Genomic DNA, 11,858 nt, shown 5'->3' with positions numbered 1-11,858 from the left:
TTGGATGTGAGGGGCTCCTGGAGCATCGCGATGGAAGGTAACTGCCAGTGCTGAGCCATTTGGGGCTGCAGGATGATGAGTAACTCTTGGTTGTGTGAGCAAGTATGGGCTAGAGAGGGTGAAAGAGGCAGAGTCTGCCCCTCTGTGCTGTCACCTCGTGTTAGGTCTGGCTGTTGCATGCCAGGGTATGCAGGGCAGGATGTGAAACATGCGGCAGAGGTTGCAGCGGGTGGGAAAGGGGAGGAACAGCTCTGTGCTGAGTGTGGTTGACAAGGGCTGGTGAATACATGAGTGGGCAAAGGGCTCACCATGCATCCAATGCACATTCACTCCAGTGGTTATGAAGATGCGTTTCTGTGCTGTACATCCACCTAAACACACACTCACAAACCTACCTGGCTGTTTAAGCCAGATGTCATATGGACAAAAAGGCTTCTTCCATGTGCCAGGGAACCACTGGCATGGAGCAATATGAGGTGTAAGAGATGGTGGAAGACAGACTAGGGGAGATGGGCCTCACTGCACCTGTGGCAGTGAGAGGAAACCTGCAGGAAAGGATACCCAAAACCCTCATCACAGAAAAGGTTACAGCAAGATGAAGTGCAAGGTGAAGGTGCAGCAGGATGAAGTGGCTGCTGGATAATATGAATCCCAAGTGCATTTTGCCACTGGTGGGAAAGGTTAATGCTTTGAAAAATACAGCAAAACAATCATTTTGGGGGGAGATAAGTGTGTGTTCCCAACATGAAATATTCAGCAGGTTTTTCCAGCGAGTATTAACTAACACTGATCTTTGAGTGCAACAAGTCATGTTTTAATTTTTAATCCAAGTCTCAATCTTTACCAACACTGAGGATTGGAATAAAAAGATGTGATTGAAACTCTAAAGGTGGGTAGGCATTACTAGCTCAGTTGTTACTTCCCGAGACTGGGGTAGACTGAGTCCTAAGCTGGTCTAGAAAGAGCTATGCTTGCTTTGCATGACCTGCTTGTCTAACAGTGGCCATAGGACTTTCCTGATTTCAATCTCAGTAGAGCATACTTGGATGTAAGAATTACGATTAAGAAAGGCAGTAGACCTTTGGTCTTGACTTATGTCCCGTGGGTCATGGGACTGTGGGGCAGCATGTTATTGTCCCATGATCTCTTTCTTGGGTGACGCTGACTTCTTAACTCGTATGTCCTTGGACTTAGCCTTGTTTCCCTTCATTCTCCCCACCTTAAATTAACAATGACTGCAACTATTTGCACTGCTGCAGCTTCAAGTTCTCCTTGGCCTGATTTTTCAGCTTGCCAGCTCTTAAGCCTGTGTGTCTCAGGCAGGGCCAGAGGCAATGAAATCAGGGCAGTGGAGTAGCAATGAGGAGCTCCAATGGGCTCCACTGTATCCGAAACCCAAAACTTCTGGCAGAGATGGAGGAGAATAACAATATTAAATAGCAGAGTCCTACTAAATTGTAACAGTGCAAATGGGGTATAATATTTAAAACCAGCAATGTTGTGCGTGGAGGGAAAAACAAGAATCATTCGTACTTAGGCTCCAATTCAAGTTGTCCTTTAGTGTAATAATTCGATTAGAACAACCCTGGAAAAAATGAGATTTCTCTTTAGTTCCTCTTGTACCAAGGGTATCACTCATACATCCAAACAGCCTCTTCATTACCTGAGAGGAGTATTCCTAATTTCACCCTCATTCTTTGGCTTTCTCTGGGATATATAACAAAGAGAAGAGAATGTGCTTGGCATAATACAAAGCCTAGCAACCAGTATGGCTCATCTTATTAAACACAAGCAAAAGAGGAAACTGAACCATGTCCTGCGCTGCATCAGCAGCAGCGTGACCAGCAGATTGAGGGAGGATATCCTCCCCCTCTACTCTGCTCTCGTGAGACCCCTCCTGCAGTCCTGCAATCAGCTCCTGGGCAACAACTTCAGAGGCAATGAAATCAGGGCAGTGGAGCAGCAAGAGGGACATGGAGCTGATGGAGCGAGTCCAGAGGAGGTCACAGAGATGCTGCGAGGGCTGGAGCAGCTCTGCTCTGGAGCCAGGCTGAGGGAGCTGGGCTGGGTCAGCCTGGAGAAGAGAAGGCTCCTGAAGGGGAGAGCTTAGAGCAGCTCCAGTGCCTAAAGGGGCTGCAGGAAACCTGGAGAGGGGCTTTGGAGAAGGTCCTGTAGGGACAGGCCAAAGGGAATGGCTTTAACCTGCCAGAGGGGAGACTGAGATGAGCTCTTAGGCAGAAGCTCTTCCCTGTGAGGGTGCTGAGGCGCTGGCACAGGGTGCCCAGAGAAGCTGTGGCTGCCCCATCCCTGGCAGTGTTTGGGGACACTCAGATGAACTGCAACAGAGCGTGAGTCAAGAGTTCAGGTTTATCAGTATGGTGACACCAGAACACAAACAGTGCCCATTTCCTGCTCCTATGGTAGAAGGGAGGTTAAAAAAGTTTAGCTGTGTAGATTTGGTATTTTCAGTTCTGACTCTTCAGTTCCAGTCAGAGATGTTGAAGGTTTACTCCTAGAATTGGTAATGTTGATCTGATCTTCCAGCCTACAGTGCTGAGCATACCCTGGAAACTGCCATAAGAGATACCATATAATCAGTATGGCTAAGAAAGGGTCCTTTTGTCGCAGGAATCGTTTTGTGTAAGCTGTGTGCTCTTCTCTGCTTTTCCTTTCCCTTGTGGGTGGTCAGAGCTGGAAGTAAAATGTAAAAAAATCCAAACCATTTCAAATGCAAGGAATTTTCAGCTCACAGTCTGTGCCTCATTGTCACTAACAATTTCCTCTGGAATGGTGAAGAGAGGGTTTGTTTCTGTCTTAGGAAAAGTGCCTTTTCTCTATCTGTTTTTTGGCTTGCAATACTAGGGAGATGTATCCTATTCAACTGGTCAGGAAAACAAATACTTATTACAAAGCTGCTTAGGGAAATATTGCCTTGCTCCCTCTCCCTCCTAATACCAACAGGTTTTCCCCATAATATCAACTTCCTTTTTGATGAAAAAAAACCCAAATTTGTTCTGCTCAAAAGAATATGACATTTTCTAGACTTCAGTGCTAGGACACATTTTGTCTTACAAACAGAGGTTCAGAGAGTTCCTTTAAAATAGAACATTTGGAACAGCAGCACTCTCTTCAAACTTCTGCTTGGCAAATAAGTAAAACCCAAGCGGTTGTTTTCCACTGTTCAGTGGAGTAAGAGCTGCCACCTGCTTCCCAAAGCCAGTACTATCTGTACTCCATAACAATTCCCGAGTGGATGACACAGCGGGAGCAGCTTCCAACCCCACTGCTCCCTGCTGGATGCAAGCAGGGTCCTGACACCGATAGGATCAGAAAATGGTCCCAAGGCTCTATTTGCAACATCCCCGAGTTGTTTAGTGGGGTCCTGTGCACATTATGATGCTACTTCTACCCACCTAGGGAAATCACTCAAGGGATGGTTTTGGATGGAACAGCTTATTTTTGTTTAGGTTCTTAGGACTCTTCATTAGGGACTGTAGTGACAGGACAAGGGGTAACGGGTTAAAACTTAAACGGGAAGTTTAGATTGGATATAAGGAAGAAGTTCTTTACTGTGAGGGTGGTGAGGCACTGGAATGGGTTGCCCAGGGAAGTTGTGAATGCTCCATCCCTGGTGGTGTTCAAGGCCAGGTTGGACAGAGCCTTGGGTGACATGGTTTAGTGTGAGGTGTCCCTGCCCATGGCAGGGGGGTTGGAACTGGATGATCTTAAGGTCCTTTCCAACCCTAACCGTTTTATGATTCTATGATTCTTCATATTCCTAACTCACTCCAGTTATCAAAATAGCACTGATTGAGAGCAGGATGAGAATTATGCTATATCTGATCTGCTTAAATCACACCTTAACATTTTCTCCTTCTGCCCAAGGGGCACATGACAAACGTCAGAGCTGCCAACACTCCCAGTTAGGTAAAAAACCCTTCCCAAAGTCCACTTTCTGTTATGTTGAAAGACTTTGTCTCATCCTCACTACACCGTAAAGAAACAGGACATGGACAGGTTATGAAAACAAAACTTGTTTGGTTTTTATAGACAGTTTCTGATGTCTTGACATGATCTTGGGGGCAGAGGGGACAGCAAGAGGCATGTAAATGAGAAGGAATGTACTGGTTGGGGAATGCTGCAATGCTGTTAACTTGGAGCAGTGGAGTTCAGTTAAATGTGTCCATTTTAACTCCAAGGAACACAGGATGGGAATCTGTGGCAGTTGGAGTCAAGGAAAACTTGTTCCTAAAACAAACAAAACACACTGCATTTGTTTATGTGTTGCTCTCTGAAAACCACAGCGGACAAAGGTTCCCAAATGATGCTCAGCATCAGGACTGCATCAGAACAGAGTCTGGCTCTGCCCTGTGATGGGGCTGTTAATGGCACCCAGTTTCAGACACCCTTCTAGGACAAGCCAGCCCTGTAATTCAAAGAGGCCATATTCCATGCAGAAAATACATGAATACCTCAGCCAGCTCCTGCACAGAAAACTGTCTGGTGCAAGATACAGCTGGGAACCAGACCCCAGCCAAGCTCCAGCAAATCTCATTCTGAGGAGCAATATTTAGGGCTAGAGGCTGATTTCCTTAAGCAGCTCTTCAGCACCATGTCAAGCAGACCTCTCATCAGTTCCCATTCAATGCAGTGTATACAAATACTGGGGATGTGATGCTCGATCTTGCCTTGAGCATCAAGCCCTCAGTCCTGCCCATTTGTTGCACAAAGATAGGCCCTAAAAGAAGCAGCTGCAAAGGAGCTGGAATCTTTCCTCTTTTCAGATGAAAAAGAGAAATCCTGAGGAAGTGGAAAACTATATTTCAATAAACTTAGAAAAGTAAATCCCAGACATTATTTCCTTGTTCCTGTGCACATTGCCATGTTCACCTTGCCCTTGACAGAAGGCAGTAGATTTACAATTCCTCTTTTGATTGCAATTTATTGAATCATATATAATTTATTGTGTTTTCTACAGGAAGCTGACGTGCTTGATGTATATTGTCTTTCAAGTGTGGTGAATCAATATACACATTCAATTAAACACCCTGAAAATATGCCTATTACATATTAATAGTATTAATTATTATTAGATTTTCTGTTTGAAAACCCCAACCCAAATCTCCCTCCCTCCCCAAATACGACCCAGAAGTTATTACTGTTACTATCTCTTTGCTTTTAATCAGAGGAAACGTGGGCCAAATTAACCAATGCGACTGAACACGCAGATATGTTTCCTGTTTCCTTCCTCCTCATTATCTTACTGCTGCGAGCTCAGGAATATGCCCACCAGAAACAAACAGGTCTCAGCTGCAAGCAGCTGGCTCTGTACTGCTGCAAGAAGTCCCAGGGCTGAGAAACTGTGTGTGAGAGTGGGCCAAGTGCTTCTCTTCTTGCCTTTGCAACATGCTACCATTCTGTGTGTGGGCTTTGATTCATGCGCCCCATTGGAGGCAGTCCTGGGAATTTTTCAGCAGCTTCAGATAATTACAAATGAATAATGCCTTCAGCACAATAACCCTTGTGCTAATTGCTTGGGTATTAAGCTACATTCCTTTTACTTTGCCCTCACACTTACAGATTCTTGCATTAACATTGCAGCGGTGCTGTGAAAGCAGTTAGGGTGAAAAATGGGAAAGTGGAGGCATCTGGCTGCAAGAAACCTGAGTATTTAATGTTTGGTGACATGCGGAGGGCAGTGGGGACACTGATAAACAGATTGCTTGGCTTTTTCCTAGTGAAATGATGCCATTATGTCAATTAATAATGATAACTGGGGGCCTACAGGCAAAAGTTAATTAAAAGTTAATACCCCTTTGCCACCGGGAAGAACAAGGCAAACCGTAGCCCTCAGCTCTGGTCTCCCACCAAGATGTCCATGCATATCAGTACCATGGAACAGCCAAGTCAAGCTCAAATGGGAGGAAAGCCTCTGCTGTGAAGTGAAAACCACACCTTTTAGGTCCCAATTTCAAAGGCAGGAATGGGTTTTAAAGCCTTTTTGATAGCTTTGGCACAGCATTAACTCAGCTGGTGGAGCATGCCCAAAACTCAGGGTGATGGAACCCTTGGGAATTGCTTATGATACATGATCAAGTCTCAATATGAAATTTATGCAGATCATAAAAGAAGTCTAAAATCTATGCTATTTGATGTTATTTCAGAAACATGTCAAGGAGAGCTCTGAACAGAGCAAGAGAATGATTTTGTTTGCACAAGAAGCAAATTAGGATTTCAATCATCAGGAACACGTGGCAGGAGCACAGTATGGAGGGGGTGTCTCAGCAGAGATGGAAAGAAGAAAGGCCTCAAAGTTCATGGACAGAGAGACACTGGGGGAAGCTGCTCTCAGCACAAAGGGAATTCTGAACCTCATGTGTACAGGGATGGTAAGAAGAAACCAAAACTATTCACATTAGCATGCTGCACAAAGATTGGAGGGAAGTGGAAAGGTCAGAAAGAAGAGCAGTTGCTGTAAAGGGTTTTGTTCACAGTGTAGGAAGTGTTCTGAGCCTTCATAGAGGGCCCTACCTGAAAACATGTATTTCCTCCGAAGGGAAGCTCTGTCCCAGTACATCTGGAACTGATTTCTGGGAGAAGCCAGAGGCACTTTGCTGCTCTTCTCTATGAGATGCACCTGTGAGAGGCCCACAAACCACCTCAATAAAAGCGAGCATAGAAAGGGTCATAGGCTTATGCAGTGAGGATCCCATGTGGAGGGCTCAGATGCATGTGGGTTTTACCATAGAATGGTTTGGGTTGGAAAGGACCTTAAGTTCATCCAGTTTCAACCCCCTGCCGTGGGCAGGGATACCTCACACTAAACCATGGCACCCAAGGCTCTGTCCAGCCTGGCCTTGAACACCACCAGGGATGCAGTTTTACCACTTCTTTGGACAACCCATTCCAGTGCCTCAGCACCCTCACATTAAATAACTTCTTCCTTATATCCAATCTAAACTTCCCCTGTTTCGGGTTAAACCCATCACCCCTTGTCCTATCGCTACAGTCCCTGATGAAGAGTCCCTCTCCAGCATGCGCTCTTGATGCCATCCAATTGATGGCATATGCTTGCTCTCACCCCTTGCATAGAGCTCCAGCCCTGGGGACCTCCACAGATTTGCTGCTGGGCATCCCACTTGGCTGGTGTGCAGGAAGCTGCTCGACTGCGTGCCTGAGCCCTGTGTCTCTGCTTGAGAGGATTTCACTGGTGCTGTGTGGCCGAGAGAAGCCACAACTGCTCACCAGCAGCGAAGTCTGTTCAGTGTTACTGGCCACTGTCGTCTGCACCTTACTCAAAACAGAAAGACCTCGCAGGCAGGGAGAGTTTGGATGCCTCATGCTCATCCTCCATGAGTCCAGGCGAGTGCTGTGCTGGGGATGCAGGCAGAACCACTAGAGGTCTCACAGATTCACCTTCTGGAGGACACCAGCTACCAACATCCATTCAAAGTGTCTATCATTTACTACATTCTGGATCAGGCTCTGATTCGCTTCACCCTTACTGCCTGGTCTTGTCTATGCCACCAAAGTCACCTTCCTTCCAAGCTTCTGGAGGCTTTAATTCAGGTATTTCCCTTCCTGCCCTGTGCCATAGCTGCAGCCTAGCCCATGGGTGCTTGAGGTGGGGAGGATGCTCACTAGCTGTGGAGCAGTGGCACCAGAAAGGAGCTTGGAGTGGGGAGCAGCATGTGCCCCAGAGCTTGCACTGCAGAACTGCAAAGGGGAACAAGCTATTAGCAAAATAGATTGAGAAAGGAAAAAGAGAGAGTTTAAACCTTGAACAGATACAGGGAGACTTCATGTCCACGTATGCAGGTAGAGCTGGGCTCAGAAACCAGGACTGACCTCCTGGTCTAATGTAGAGGTGTGCTGAAGTGGTCACATGCAGAGATGGCAGACAGAAGCAGTTTGGCCAGCAGCAATGGAGAATTTCTTTGGTCAGAGAGATTCCCAAGGTTATGTACCCGAAAACGTCCATCACTCCCGCAACCAGAGTGCACAGGTCTGTTCAGGCTGAACCACACTGAAAATGCAGTGAGCAAGACCTAAAAAGGAGAGACAAATTAAAACAACACAGAGATTTGGTACTAGGGCAGACACAGCAGTGATGTGAATGTGGAAAGACCGTGATGCTAAATGACAGCCCCTGAACTGCATTAGTGGGACACAAGCATAATGTCAAGAGGCACTTATAGCAATACTCGTGTCCCCTGCCCCAAGATAAATGCTCATCTTCATCCCAGCCCTCTACTCTGGCCTGCTGTTTACTGTGATTTGCCAGAGACCCTCCCTCTACAGATTACCCTGTACCCTGTTGCCACGCTAACAAATACAAATGGTTTATTGGTTTCATTTTTCTCTGTGCTTCATCTGTGTTCATTCATGCACATGGATGCGTTGCAGTCAGTTTGTAAACCAGCTCTTGGGGTCTTTCAGGGCTCCAGAGTGTGACTCCAGCCTTTGGTTCATGCTGCCTAAAGGGACTTGTGTGGACTTTACAGCGTCCCTTATGTACAACTTCCTGAGAGGAGGATGGAGCCAGGAGGGGCTGGGCTCTGCTCCCAAGGAACAAGGGATGGGACAAGAGGAAACGGCCTCAAGCTGCACCAGGGCAGGTTTAGATGGAGCTGAGGAACAATTCCTGCCCCAGAGGGTGCTCAGGCATTGGAACAGGCTGCCCAGGGCAGGGCTGCAGTCACCATCCCTGCAAGTGTTCACACAGCTTGGAGATGAGGCCTCAGTGCCATGGGGTAGTGGTGGCCTTGGCAGTGCTGGGGAATGGCTGGACTGGATGGTCTTAAAGGTCTTTTCCAACCTGGTTGATTCCATGTAAGCATTAGCTAGCACACACTTGTAGCTGTACATGCGTTGCGTGTGGGTGCAGCTCCTCTGCACACACAAAGCAGAAATGGGCTTTCTCTACCACACACTCCCAGCTCCCAGCGCTATCACCATCACAGACAGCTTTCTAGACAAAAACCTCACCCAAGAGCCTTCACGCACCTCGATTTTTCCTGGGCTGAAAATAAGCCCAGCACATTGGGAGCATTTCCTCCCCTCTCCATGTGATTCTGATTTCACTAATTAAAGTTAATCTGATAAAGGAAGGAACTGCGGAGAAGAACAAGAGCAAAAAGGCAGGCGAGCAGGGGTCACAGAGAGAGGGCTTTGTGACCAGGGAAGCCGCGCTGCTGCGGGGCATGGAGGGAAGCAGCAGATTGAGCTACTTCATCTGTTTGGCTCCCGGCCACCCTGGCTGCCCATCCTGACCTCCCCAGTGCCCTGCAGCGCAACCAACACTTGCAAGGTGGGATCTAATGAAAGGCATCGGGGAGCAGGAGTGCTTCTGCCTCCTGATCGTAGTTATCCAGAACGAAAACACGATGCAGGCTGGCTCCGGGGATGAGTAATGGGTAACAGAGAAGCTTCTCATGGCCAGGGCCATAGTCTGACCAGTGCCTGGAGGGCGGCGCTGACTGGAATTCACTGGCATCTGATGGTGGTTGAAGGGGTTCTGTAGGAAACAAGTGCTTGGATTTCAGGATTAAACATCCCCTCCATGGACAAAATGGTTCCTGGGGTAAGGAGCACAGAGCAGGAGCAGCGCGTGGTGATTAATATCCCACAAGAGAGCTAAGCTGCACTTCATAGCTATGCTGTGCACAGAGCTACTTCTTTCCAGCTCCCCTGGAAACATAGAAAAAGCACTTCAGTACATTACAACCCAGATCAACGTGAAAGACACCTGACAGGGTGTCTCTACCACTCAGAGCAGTCAAAGCCATGACATTCAACCTCATTCCCAAAGAGCATCCCAGAATCATTGTGTCCAGCAGAGTTACAGTGGAGGAGATCTTCAGAGCAAAAGATCTCAAGCCACACACATACATGGAGTATCAGAGACTGATAACTAGAAAGCAAGGAAATAAGGTGAGCTCACCTTACTTCTGTTTTGAAGTCATCTTGATGGTGTTTAGGCACAGGAATTAATTTGGTTGAGCAACAAATCAGCCCAAAGGACCCCAGGGATTAACTTTATCCAGCTTCTGTCTGGGCAGCAACATCCATGGGTAAGGTAGAGGAGAGAGCAGGATGGCCCCTTGCTCCAAACATGCCAGCGGGGATATGTGCAGAAGCACGATCCTCACATGCAGTTAGAGATTTACCACTTCTCTGCTTTCTTTAAGTGGCTGGTACACACATCGATTTCGACAGATCCCCTGCCCTTCCTCGGCAAGGCCCATTCATCATTAACTTGTTTAAATTAAACACAAGCACGGGCAGGACCAGCGAGCAGCCGTCTGTTTTATTAGTGCTTCTACTTCACATGTCAGTCTTAGTCCCTCCTTGCTGGGCTCTGATCTCTCATGACAATTTGATTAACTTTACATTTCCTTTTATTGTTGGGAGAACATTTGGAAAACCTTAACGTATCTGACCGGCTGGGTCTGAGACCGAGATGGTGATTATGTCTGTGCTTAGCATCATCCATCAGGATCAGGCATCTGACACTCAGACCACCTGAAAAACGTGGCATTCCCAGTAAGTTCATGGGGCATAAAACATTTCCTACTTGTGGATAATCACAGGATACCCCTATTTCTCCCAATAGCAAGGCTTTCACTAGGAACTGCTTAAACACCTTTGTTAGAAGGAAACCATTTCCACTTTGTACCCCTCTGCCCACATAAGGCCCTTTCAGCTCCCACCAGCTAGAAACTGGTGTCTGTTTTTTTCCAAGCCCCACAGTCCTGCAATGACATCCTGATGGGAACATACTATGAAGAGGGACTACCAGGACATGACAGATCCCAGGGAAAAGGATGCTCCATTTCACCTTGAAAGAACAGCTCAGAACTTTTTCCCCTTTCCTTGTGCTCAAGCTAATGTAATACAGCCTCGGTCCTCTGGCACATACTCATCTCTACATTTCTGCTGGCCTCTGAGCTTCTGGCTCTTGGCTCAGCCCCAGAGTGTCAAGGCACCAGTGGAAAAGGCTGGAAATTAGACTATTTTTGTCTTTTTGTTTCAAGACCAGGATCAGAAATAGAAGTGCCAAGAACCTCATGGAAAAAAAAAAAAAGCCTGGTTTCCTGTCATTTTTGACAGATTTAGTTACCTGTAGATGTTTCTTTCCCTTGTATCATTTCCACTGATTTGAAGGTGTAGATACTTGGTCACTCTGAACAGCCACGTCACTTACTATTTCTGAAGGCATTAAGGTGACTTGCTCAGGAAATACTTGGCTATCGCAGTTCAGCTTGTGCCATAAAGCCATCCCTCTGTGCCAATCCTGAGCCACTCATTTACCCACTTATTAATAGCAAAAAATCAGTGCTATCATTTTATGGTCATCCAAGAACACGTATGAGAGATAGGCCTCAAGTTCCAATCCGTAACAGAAACTCCTAGAGTCTCAAGAAGTACAAACACTGAGGGTGTTATTCTGTAAGAATGAAGCCTCATGTCAAAATTTAGGCTATCTGGTTTATACAACATCCCAATCCCATTGCTTTTTGTGAGATTTGCTGAACAACACAAGCAATTAACAATGGTACCAGGATCCCCCTGATGGATACATCTAAGAACTTCCTTCTATCCTGCCCTTTTCAGCCCCTCTAGTGAATCCCACTGCAATTCTCAGTTATTTCTGATCCTTCCTTCCTGACCAAAGCTGTTATTTCAGGCTCTGGAAATGAGCAGCCCTGTTGCCACTCAGGCTACAGGAGAAGAGCGGTCAGCACTTCAAAAAATAGAGGTTTTCCATAAAGAAATCTCCTTTCAATCTACACCATCCTCCAAGTAACAACAATCAGTGTTACCTCCCCTTCTCAGGCAAAGTACTGCTTATACCC

General features: G+C 46.7%; 1 long non-coding RNA gene across 1 annotated transcript; it reads right to left on the bottom strand.

Moving 5' to 3' along the window:
• Positions 1-2,567: 2,567 nt before the first annotated feature.
• On the bottom strand, positions 2,568-11,298 carry LOC134172650 (uncharacterized). The gene is made up of 4 exons (XR_009967975.1): positions 11,123-11,298; positions 9,944-10,053; positions 6,532-6,659; positions 2,568-2,691 (listed from the first exon to the last, which is right to left on the bottom strand). It is a non-coding gene; the product is annotated as an uncharacterized LOC134172650 (long non-coding RNA).
• Positions 11,299-11,858: the final 560 nt, after the last annotated feature.

The sequence above is a fragment of the Pezoporus occidentalis genome, unplaced genomic scaffold (genome assembly GCF_034315485.1).
Source record: "Pezoporus occidentalis ecotype Australia unplaced genomic scaffold, CSIRO_AGI_Poc_V1 ctg46, whole genome shotgun sequence".
NCBI classification, from domain to species: Eukaryota; Metazoa; Chordata; class Aves; order Psittaciformes; family Psittacidae; genus Pezoporus; species Pezoporus occidentalis.
The sequence above is the reverse complement of the archived record's forward strand: the minus strand, read 5'-3'. Positions and strand labels throughout refer to the sequence as shown.